At 34.9% G+C, this 12,578-nt stretch overlaps 1 pseudogene; it reads left to right on the top strand.

Moving 5' to 3' along the window:
- Positions 1-835: 835 nt before the first annotated feature.
- LOC101335097 (large ribosomal subunit protein uL13 pseudogene) lies at positions 836-1,401 on the top strand (annotated as a pseudogene).
- The last annotated feature ends 11,177 nt before the right edge of the window (positions 1,402-12,578 follow it).

The following is a 12,578-nucleotide window of genomic DNA, read 5'->3' as shown; positions in this document are numbered from 1 at the left end:
CGGAGCTGAGCTTCCTGTGCTTTATAGCTCATTCCCACTGACCTCACAGCTAGCAAGTCCCAAACCTGGAACTTGAACTCAGGTTTGTTGACCTAAAGCTCATGTTTTAGTTATTTTACTCTAGAACAGAGACCATTCTCCATATTACCTTATTGGTTACCCATTCTTAATTGAAAATGGTCTCAGAAAGCACCAAGACAATTAAACTTTATAGTAAAACAAACAAAAATAATAATAATCACTTCTACAGATATAAGACAACAGAACATTTTACTCCAACTAACTTCTCCCTTTATTTAAATTCATGATTGTTCACAGTCAACAGCAACTGTGTAGATCTAATGCACTAAAACTGTTAATACATGCTTTGCTGCACTGTGATAAAACCTCCTAAAAGAATTACTGACAATACATTTCCTTAAATAAAATGTCCAATTTTTAATATTGTCTAATGGTACTGTCCCCTCCCCTCTTAAAACAGAATTTTAATGACTGCATTTGCTACGAAGAAAGTTAGAAAGGTGCTCAAAAGCAATGATATCCATATTTATTAAATTTTCACTTTATTGTTTAAATACTACCCTTGTTTACATAATTTTCATCATTACTCAACTGCATTAGTTTTCATACACACCCATGAAACATTATATACCTACACCAAATCTAGTAATATGTGTTAAAAATCACTGCTACATTTAGAAGTAACCTGAAGCACAAAAAAATAGTAGAAAAGCAACAACATAAGTTGAGTCACCTAAATGTGTTACTGTAAATATTTCATGAATATTGGAAGATTAACAGCTTCCCATATAACTTTCCCAGGCTGCTGCCGAAGATGGCGGAGGGGCAGGTCCTGGTGCTCGATGGCCGAGGCCATCTCCTGGGCCGCCTGGGCGGAAAGGCGGTGGTTGTGCATTTGTGAGGGCATCAGCATTTCTGGCAATTTCTACAGAAGCAAGTTGAAGTACCTGGCCTTCCTCTGCAAGAGGATGCGGCCCCTACCACTTCTGAGCCCCCAGCCACATCTTCTGGCGGACAGTGCGAGGCATGCTGCCCCACCGGACCAAGCGAGGCCAGGCCGCTCGGGACCGCCTCAAGGTGTTTGATGGGATCCCGCCACCCTATGACAAGAAACAGCGGATGGTGGTTCCTGCCGCCCTCAAGGTTGTGCATCTGAAGCCTGTGAGGAAGTTTGCCTACCTAGGGCGGCTGGCTCGTGAGGTTGGCTGGAAGTACCAGGCAGTAACAGCCACCCTGGAGGAGAAGACAAAGGAGAAGGCCAAGATCCACTACCGGAAAAAGAAGCACCTCCTGAGGCTACAGAAGCAGGCCAAAAAGAACAGAGAGAAGAAAACTGACAAATTCACAGAGGTCCCCAAGACCCATGGATTCCTAGTCTGAGCGCAATAAAACTGTTTATTCTTAAAAAAAAAAAAAAAAAAAAAAAAAGCTTCCAGTATAGGGGACAAAAACTGTGGAAATATTTTTTTAAACGAGTATATAATATTTTATTTCAAGATATATTTAGTAAACATTCATTTATTTATATACTGGAAAATATAATATTATAAAAAAGAAATAACTGCCACTTCAGAAGTATGAAAATTTTAGCCTATACAAAGGAAAAGAAAATAAATGCTTTTGAATATATGTGTGACTAAGGCAAATAACTCCTCTCTCTGTGTCTTAAATTTATTTTCTGTAAAATAAAATACCTGGAAAAAATTATCATTTTAAGAATTCTACCTCCAGCCAACAATTCCAAATCTCATATATATTAGAAACAGAGCAAACATTAAAATGCATTTAACATGGTAATCTGCAATCTCAGTAGAGTGTGATGAATTTACATGTGTTTGTTTATAAAATCACCCAGAGCTTCTGAGTATCTGAAGTGTTGTTGTTACTGATGTTCTTTTGTGGATGGCAAGTATATTAAATCCTACAGCCCTGACTTTCTTACTGATTGAAATAAACTAGTTGTGGAGCCAGGGCCAAATATCCTTGGTCTTTGTACATCAGGCTGTCTGTTCCCACTGCTGTGCAATGTCTGTTAGGTGCTGGACAAATGAATGGCTAGGCAGAATGTACAAATAAGTACAACGGACTGAATCCCATTGAAGTATGTTTGCATGATTTCTATAAATTTCAATGTGACATAAGTCTAAGCAGAGGCTTTAATTTCTGGCCCAAAATCACTGCAAATTTTTCTATATTCTCTGTGTAACATCTGTTGAAAATCTTAGGATAACTAGGAATCACAGTTAAAAAATCAAAATTACCAAATCATTTAAATTTTTCATTGAGAATGAATTTAAAGCTCTTAGTTTTAGATTGTTCTATAACATATGATTTATTTTTTCTTTATTAAACATTTCAATGTTCACAATTAATTTTTTTTTTTTTTAAGAAAGAGTAGAGTACAATGTGAAGAAAATGATATTCTCAGGTCTTGAATTAGAAAAGCTTAAACACATATTGCCATCCTGGTCCAAAAACTGTATTTGTTCTCAATGCATCATTATGTTCAATTAATAAATTTTTTTCAGTATAATATTTTGCTAATTGATGAAAACTTAACAGAAAAATATGTAGAATTCAGGGAGATGGCAACACACTCTTTATGATGTATCCACCACACCATTATTATCAACGACTATCTGAATGTTTAGAGTACAAGGTGTTTACCTGCAGTGTGTTGAGTGGTAAATTCAACATAGTAAAAACAGTCAGTGTAAACTTCCTCTTATGAGCATGAGAGTGACTGCGATCTAAGGTCTGTTCTGTCCTTCCATTCGCTTTTTTCTTCTCTCTCCAGCCATGGAAATAGAGCTCAGTTATTTCTGCATGGATGCAAGGTGAATGAGGCTGTCGTTTCTCCTTGCAGTGCTAATTATTACAGGTCACTGACATAATACAGCTATTTTTTTTAATTAAAAAAAAAGTTATATAGCATTATCTCACTTACTCGGGTATTTGAGAGGAATGTGCAGAGTGTTATTTATTTATACAGAAATCTGCCAACCGAGAGACATCATCTTGCTTTGAGGGGCCTCCTGCTGGCAAACTGAGCAGCCCTGTTATTATAGGAATTAAAATGCTGCACACTGTATGGAAGAAAACATAACACAATCCTATAGTGTGAAGCTGTCTGGATTTTCAACCTGTAAAAATACATTATTCCAATAAAGACAAAACTTAGAAAACTTCAAAGTGTATCACAAATTGGGATTATCTCTGCAGTTTCATTGTTCTCAGCTATGAGATACATACATCAGACAATATCAGACCTACTTTGATCATAAACCAGTCTAATGCACTAATAAATTAATTGATAAGGAATTGATTTTCTAGATAAGTACATCTCAGTTTGCAGTCTGAGAGACAGTGTCTACGCCTACAAAAATAATCTTAGAAAACAGAATTCTAATCATCGTCTCTGATCTCAACTACAGATATGACAGCAATTAGTTCTTCCTGAATAATGCCCTCACTGCAAATTACATTAAAAAATGAATGTTACTTCTCACTTACACATTACATAATTTCATCTCAGAATTTCCCAAGACCCACCTAAGAGTCCTGGGAAATAACTGAACGTTTAATAGCATCACGGCTAATAAATATACTTCAACATTTTCATACTTGTAAAAACTACAGAGCATAACACAATGCATTAAAAGAATTGCAGTGATGCATGGAACCAATGAGAATCAAAATATTTGTGTAAAAATAAACATTTGGGGCGCTACAAGGCTCCAGTAGGTACAATTTTGATCCTTGTTGTGAAGGACAACTTTGGCAATTCACTTATACTTCATTATTTCTAAAGAGTTGAGTGAATAGAGAGCTCAAGTTATTACATGAACTAGTTCATAGTTGAAATACCGTATAGGAATAGGAGGGAGAACTGGCAAAAAGGAATTAACTACTGTGCTGAGGTAATATCTGCTAGCCTAGCCTCTAACTCCTGCTGGAGAAACAGTGATCACGGGAGGGGGTGGGGGGGAATATAAGGTCTTAGGACACGAATAGTTGCATGTCAAGCCCTAATCCTAGAGAAGATTTCTTTCACAAGTACTGACACTATTCCAAATAGGGATCACAGTCAAAAGGGACAGCTGTTTATGACCTCCTCTGAAAATAGTTATTTGGGACTACCACTGCTGCCTTTCTTGCGTGTTCCCAAAATCATGTGCACTGATGTTCCTAATCAAGATTTCTAGTGGAGAGGAATGAAAAACCTATAAAACCAGTTTTCCTAAATTTTATTTCTCAAAGTGCAAATAAATCCAAAGAAGCTTGTTATCCTTCCTCTTAGCAATATAATGTAGTATACTACATCACTGAATTTTTTTAAAAAGTACGATAAATGCTACTCATATTTTAACATTCTATTACTATTAGAAACATAATATGATTTTAACATTTTATTACTATTAGAAACATAAGAAATATGATTTAAACTATGAGTTACAAGGAGTTTTATGTAATATAGGTATACCAAAATTTAATCAAACAATGCATACAACTTTCCAACTCTCTTCTTGGAAAAACTGCAAAACATCATGTTCTTTTTCAGGAATGTATTGATGGTGACAGTAGCTTTGGTGAAATTAAAGCTACCGCATGAGATGATAAAGGGTAAATAAAATGGCTATTGGAAATTGGCCTCACTAAATCTGAGGAAAATAATTCATTTTAAAAATCAATAATTTTCTGCCTTTAAGCTGTATTCACTTCAGGCAGATATGTCTACAGACAACCCATTTTAGTATATTTGCAAAAGCTAAGTAAAGGAACAAAATGATTTCAAATAAAACAAAATAAAAGTTAAAAATCCAAAGTGCTACACCCAGGTAAAGACTATACAGTAAATGAGCCCTAGAGGAAATGAGTGACACAATCAGAATCATAGCAAACTCTTCCTAATGTACAAGTGGAAAAGAGGAAAACTGCTTCCCTATTTGGTGATAGGGATTGCAGCAGGGGGTTAATTCATAAACACATGGAACCCTAACAAATCCTATAGTATTTAAACACGATAATGATATATTTTAAATAAGAAAGGCAAAATTAGTAATAAAACTGATAGAAACTGACTGCCCTTTCTAATGGGAAAGGCTCTCTAGACTGGTTTTTAAGTAGGATATTGACTGGCAGTGAAAGATTAAGACTGCTGTGTAAGAGGAGAACGAGTTGGTTCCTGATTCATGGATGCAGTTAGAACCACTCAGGGGTGGAGGACAGCAGGGTCTAAAACAAAAGCCCACATGGAGTGAGATAAAGGAAGGAGAGACTGGCTGAATGTTATGTGGTGGTCATTTCGTCTCTAGCATTTTCATTTACCCGTTCAATATCCCTGCTTCTCTCATAAACTCAGTATATTGTCTTTCTTTAAACTCAAACCTTGAAAGTTAATTACTCTCATTTCCATTACCTCACCACTGAATAGGACTAATCCAAATTACACCACCAAATACCTGGTTAAAGGTTACCATAGTAACAACAATTGTCATTTACAGAATATATTCATTAAGTTTAATCTGCTCATGGTATCTTCATTTAAGATATATCAGGGCATCTTAATTGGATAAATATCCTTTAAAAATTTCTTTGATTCAAATATTCAGATAACACTTTTTTTCTCTAAATTTGTGATCAACCATAGGTTAAAGAGCATGTCATATTAATGATAAATAATAACAAAATTGATGGAGGAAAATCAGTGGTATTGACTTCGATTACAGTTTCATACTCCAGTTTCAGTCTGCATTTAAGAAAAAATTACAGTTGTATCTACATGAAATCTCAATCCCAAATTCAACACCTGCATCTAAAAATCATATAAAATTTAAGAAGATTCTGGCATGTGACAATTATTTTGTGTTACTATCTTCACATCTGAATTTTTAGTAATTTAACTGCTACATTAAAAGGTCTTAATTGCAAGAGTATAACTCATAGTGTGTCCCAGAAAGTCTGATAGAACTTAATCACACATCCCCACTGTCTATATTATTCTGAAGCACCACCTGTCAGCTGAGCAACATAATGGCATGTGACAGAGCTTGTGAACCAAATTTCTATCTGTCTCTCAGTCTAGAGACAATAGCCTAAATAAAAATATATATTTTTATTTCTTATGCTGCAATTCACAGCATCTTTGAAAGTTTCCAGACTGGTAACTAAGAGAAATAACTATTTTCTTGATCTAACTCACTGGCAGTAGGGAGGTTGAGGTTGTTGCCAGAAAGGAAGCAGTCAACTTTAGAAGAGCAAAAACTGCCCTTCCCATTAGTAATACTGTTTTGCAGTGTTCCAATGTCAATCAGCGAGTGAGCACAACTGGCAGAGCCCTGTGAATTAAAAACTTTATGATGATATGCATAGCCTTTGATTCCTTAAATATCAAAATAAATGTATAAAAACCATGATAGAGGGAAAAGAATTTAATAATCACAACAATTTACAGACTGTCTTCTATGTGGAAATATCTGTTTAGTATTCGTAGATAGATGTGAAGATTCTGCTCCAGCGTGCAGAAATTTTTCCAAAAATACATTCAGTCATACATTACATTAGTTGTGCCCTATCTTGAAAAGTTTAAATGCCTATAAAATGTAACATAAAAAGTTATCTCATGAATTTGATTAAAAACCATTTTCTCTTGAAGGTGCTTTAAAAAACAATAAGGATGAAAGGACAGAGGACTTGAGTTTGCCAGGTAAACATAAATCTTTGGAACAAAACTGTCTCCCTAAGCTCTTTTTTTTAATACCAAAACTGTAAAAAAAAGAATATGAAGGAAAAATGATTTCAGAAAACTGCCCCTCACAGGGAGCCAAATTCTTTCCCAAATAGTCTACTTACAGTACTCATGCCTATCCATATACACAATGATTCTGAAAATCAATACTGCATCACCTGTTTATAAACACAGAACATAGAACTGCTGTTCAAATTATGAGAAAGGGGAAGTCCATGGCCTGCTCATATTTAACATTTTGTAACTTTAACTGTATGATGTTTCTTTTTTTGCTTTTAACTGCCTTAGCTCTCATTCTACTAATACTATAGTGTACATAATGTAATTAACTACTGAGCATCTATGTGATAGATACCATTTTATATGTACTACCTCACTTAATCCTCATAAATATGAGGTTGATCTTAATATTAGATGCCCTTTTTAGATGAGAAAATTGAAGCTTAAAAAGATTAAGAAATTAACCCATCTTCACATGGTTAGTATGCAAACCTGAGCTATTTAATTCTTAAGTCCCTCTATTTAACCTCTACTTCAACTCTTTGCAATATTTCACTTGATATTATCGATTTTAAAAAGTGATTAAACTTGTTACTCTATTTGAAGTGTTATAAATGTGCTGAAATTATAATGTGACAATAGAAAAGTAGCATATATTGTTAATATACTTGATGTTTCCAAGCTTTGCATATTCACAAATATATACCTGGTTATTAACAATTATTATGGGTATCAAATAAAATAATTGTTAATGGCCTAAAATAGGTAACAAATGAATCTATATTGTCAATATCCTTCTTAGAGGTTTATTTTCTTATATAAAATATTGCAATTTGGACCGTGGAAAATTGATAGTTAGGAGCTTAGGCATTGCTGATTGGCCACCTGCACAGATGTTTCCCATTTGGTAAATTATAAAATCTCTAAATTTCTGTTTCCTTGACTGTAAAATGAGGACAGTAGTGGCCATGTTGTGTAGATTAGTTGAGATATTGTATGAGAAGTGCTTTAGCACACTTCCTGACACAGTAGTCCTTTAGTAAGTATTAGATATTATGACTTGTTGGCTTTTTAATCAATTAAGAAAAAGTTGTATAGAAATTTATACCAATTAAGATTTAAAAAGCACACTACATAGCGAAAAGAGAAAAGTAAAATGTTGGACTGCTTGAGTCAGAGATACTGGGTAGATCCATGGAGAGGTACCCAGCAGGCAGTAGCGACAGGAAGGAGGGGAGCTCTGGAGAGAGGTAAGAGCTCAGAATAACTTACACAGCGTTGAGATGGGGAAGGGATCCAGAAACTGAGACAAAAAGGTAATGAAGAGGACCAAGGCCAGAGAGAGGCTTGAGAAAGACTTGTTGAGTGGGTTATCTTCATTCACTGCCTCTTTAAAGATGGATAACCAAAATCTTAAGTCTAAAGTATACCCAATAGTAGCCAAGTAGATTGTTAGAATATTATCTCTGTTGAGAACTGACGCTGTGATCTTGGCCAGTTATGTCATTCTGAGTCTCAGTTTCCTTATCTCTAAAATGGAGTTAATACCGCCTACCATGCAGATTTTAGGGAACACTGGAACTAATGCGTAAAAGTACCAGCACAGTCACAGTGCTTGCTGCAGAGGAAGCATTAAAATGGATATAGATTGAGACAGGAGAGGTGGCAAATCAGAAAGACTTAAGGCATAAGGTAGTATATAACAGGAATGCAGTTTTCATACCAGGAGAACCTAAAAGAATGTTAAAAGGATGGCAACAAAAGAAACAAGCAGAACATTTCATTTAGTGTAGATCTTACAGCATAGATCCAAAATAGGTAGTAAAAGAGAAGGAAATGTCAAAGGCCTTGAAGAAAAATATTTCCTAAGCAGACTGAGAAAGGTTTACTTTATTTGTAACCAACTGAAGCATGCATATGTGCCTTCTTTTTATTTCTTTTTGATTTTTCAGTCCCTTTAGAAAAGTGCTTCTCTTTTGCTCTGATTTCTTAACACTTTATCCTCCACTCAGAACTAGAGGCCTATTTTTCTAACTTCCTGCCCTGCCTATGTCCTCACCTTCTTATATGTTTCTCCCTCTGGTTAAGTTAAACCCAGTCTTATAAATACCTGCTGGCATAAACCCAGAAACACAATGAAACATTTGTATACTTTTATTCTGTATCGTGTGGTTTTTACAATTGAGAATGATTTATTTGTGATAGTACATTACATTAGAGGTATGGAGATCTAATGTAAAGACTACTAGAAAAAATAAGAGCAAAATATTTTATATTGAAGGAAACCAAACTTTAAAATACCCTTCACATATCCACAAATCTATTAAGGACAGGTAGATGGTGAAAAGCATTTGGGTGGGAATCCTAGTCACAGAGACAGAGAGTGTGGCTTTCACTGCCTCTATTTTTCAGAGACCAGGAAAGGATATTCGGGCATGACGTGCTTGTGACAGACCCTCAGGGTGCGAAGGGCCCTCAGTGGCCACAGAACCCAATCCCCGCTCCCAACATCACTGACAGTTGTTCTTCAGCTGCCTCATTCATTCTTTATCATCACAGAAGAAGTTAGATAAGACTTTACCACCCCACACACATGAAGGAACTCACCATCTCCCAGGACAGACCATTCCAACTTTGGGACACTCTAACTGTGAGAAACTCCTTGATGGTGTTCAAATGAAATCTGACACCTTACAATTTCAAACAGCTGCTAATGTTTCTGTTCTCCAAGGCTACACAGAACAGTGCTAATCCCTCTTATGTGTAACAGCCCTCCAACTCTTGAAGATAGTTATCATGTCCCCTTCCCAAGCCTCCTCTTTTCCATGCCTGGCATCTCCTTCTTTCTTTAATCATTCTTCAAATGAAATGGACCTCCATTATTTTGTTGTAAATATAGTTTTCTTTGAAAAATAATAAATCACATGTCCAAACGAAGTTACCAAGAGTATCATAATTAAGCTGATGTTCACAACTTCTTTCACAATATTATATTTTAATCATGTAAAAGAAATTTTAATTGAATGTTTTCTTATCCACCACAAATGAAAGGAGTATATGCGGTGCCCTCGAGGGACAGACTCATATCTTACGTGACAATACACACTCGTGGAGCAGCTGACACCTTGCCAGATAAGCTGTTCATTCTGATTAATAATATAAGCATGTAATATGTTTGTTCCCACATAGTTATGGCAATCGCAAATTCAAATTGTTGTGATTCATCAGCAGCCCAATTTAAAGACACACATCACACATCAGCACCTGCCTCACTCTCAGGAAAATTCACAGCATCTGCTTTATTTGAGTCCTTTGGTCTGCCTCATTCATATGATCTGCTCCTAGGTTAATTCACAATTGCGAACCAGTGACATCCTGTCTATTGTTTTTAAGCCACTTCTTTCCAAACTTCAAGTCAAATCATTAGTACCTAAGCTGTGATACACAACTTAGAAACTGCCTCCTTCATACCGGCTAATACTTAATGGCGGCAAAGTTAGTATGATACTGTTCACATTCCTATTATTTTAAAATACTTATGGCAGAATTTTTATTACGTGTAAGAGTAACATTCATAGTATTTAGTGACCATCTCAGCAAAAACACATAAGAATGGATCACAGTATATGCCAAAGCAGAGATCTGAAGGTCCCTGATTGTGTCAGGTATTAATTCTTTAGTTGTTTGAGGAAGGGGTGCCAGGGGAGGGTTCTGGGAAAGCCAATCGGTAGGAATATATTTTAATATTTTATCAAACAATAAAAGCATAAGGAACATAGCACTTGGATACTAGTCCTGGTAATGGAATATACTTTGTTGCTCATACTCTTACACAAAGGTTTCTAGGATTTTGAAAAAGTCAAACTAAAGTCTCAACATTCTTACTAGAAATAAAAAGGACATAAAAGTTATTTTTTCATATATTTGAGTAGGAAGCATTGAAAAGCATTTGATCTTGACCTGCTATGAAATCAAAGACGTCTTTAGCTTAAAACCTTCGTGTGCTATATCAGCATATATACAATTACTACAGACTTTAATCAAGAGAGAAGCTGTCTGAAAAAATTAACCTTGAAATAACCACTGAAAATATGATGAGATGAACAATTCATGAATATGAGAATTATTCTCTATAGTGAGCTTGATTATGGAGAATGCAGTCTTGAGCTATGACAAAGCTCTAGCAGGTATATAAATAATACTATAACTTTTTAGATACCTTTACAATACACTATGATAGAAAAGACTTTTGGGATGTTTTTTGAGATATTCCCAAACATGGATATTACTGTCCAAATTCCTGGCTTTTTCTAGGATCACGTTTCCATCAAGTGTTACATGTTTTATGACATTTTTTTCAGACAAGTTAGTCTCACTTAGGAATTCATTAAAATTTATTCTTTTGGATGATGACACTTTTTTACAAAGATCAAGATTTGGGTTTTTTGTGTGTTTTGTCTTATAGCCACTTCCTGATAATTACAGTGGATCTCTTCCTGTTGGCTTATCCAGCAGATGAATGACTAGTTCCAGAATATGCATCTAACCACATACCAGATTTGAATCAGAAAATTATCATAAAATGGGACTTCTGATTCACTCACAAATAGTCAAAATCCTTAAATATCCCAAGCCCAGTATATATGTCCTTGAAACAAAGATATTTTGGATGTTTTGACATATTTTATTTTCAGCAGACCTGGAACAATTGAAATGTTTTTGTTTTTCCCTTTTTCTCATTAATAAATCTACCTTCACAGTGCTCATCCTGCCAGTGAGAAATGTGGTACTTAACAGAATTTATTTTTATACAGCCTATAAATGTTGAGTGAAAGCTGTTAAACTGTGGGAGACAAACTTCATCTGTACCTTTCAAAGAGTGGCTGAGTCAATTTGTAGGAGTGAAACAGCATGTATCAGATCTAAATTTGCTAAACAAAATTAGCTGCGTGCCATTCTGTTTGTCTTATCTCTTTCTCTGGCTCATGGTGTGCTAATTCTGGCCACAAGCAATATAGTAAGTACAGAAAAAATAATAAATGTCCTCTTCATCAACAGTTACATAAAATGTTTTGTCTATTTCAATTTATCTCAGAGTTTTTATATTTTCAAATTTCATTCTGCACTTAAAAAAAAAAAAGAAAAGAAAAAGGCCACTAAAGAATTGTATCTGAATACCAATCACTTCAGTTTCCATTAATTCCAAGTACACTTTTAGAGGTTTCGATATATCACCAGGGACAATGGGGCTGCTAAATTTGAAGTTAAAATAACTGGGAAATATTAACTGTTTAGCTGATATTTTTACATAGTAAAAGTGTGACTTGAAATACTAATCCTTTTATTGTTACTTAAATGTGTTAATATATTAGTAGTTAAAATATTACCAAATATCTGAGCTGAGTACTGATTTTAATTTAGATGCATTGTTTCATTCACAGCTAATAATGTCTATTGTAGTTAAAACGGTCACATTTAACATAGTCAGAGGGTAAAAGTCAAAGATAGATTTTTTTTTAACTGTGCTAAATAACAAATGATTAAAAATTCAATGAGCTGTATTTCAAGTGGTAGGGCCTTAGTAATATAGCTTTTATATACCAAAAGTGACAAGATTCTTTTAAATCACAACATTATAAACCAACCATTATGAACTACAGAATTGCATAAGAGACAGCATTACATGACCCATTTAAAAAACATGGCGTCAAGAAAATATATATATACCTGGATGAGGCATGTTCATATTCAGAGTGGAAATATTTTGAAAATTATCTCTACAGGGTACATTATTTCATCCAAAGATATA

This window comes from Tursiops truncatus, chromosome 7 (assembly GCF_011762595.2).
Source record: "Tursiops truncatus isolate mTurTru1 chromosome 7, mTurTru1.mat.Y, whole genome shotgun sequence".
NCBI lineage: Eukaryota > Metazoa > Chordata > Mammalia > Artiodactyla > Delphinidae > Tursiops > Tursiops truncatus.
Note: the sequence above shows the minus strand (reverse complement) of the source record. Positions and strands in the feature narration are given on the sequence as shown.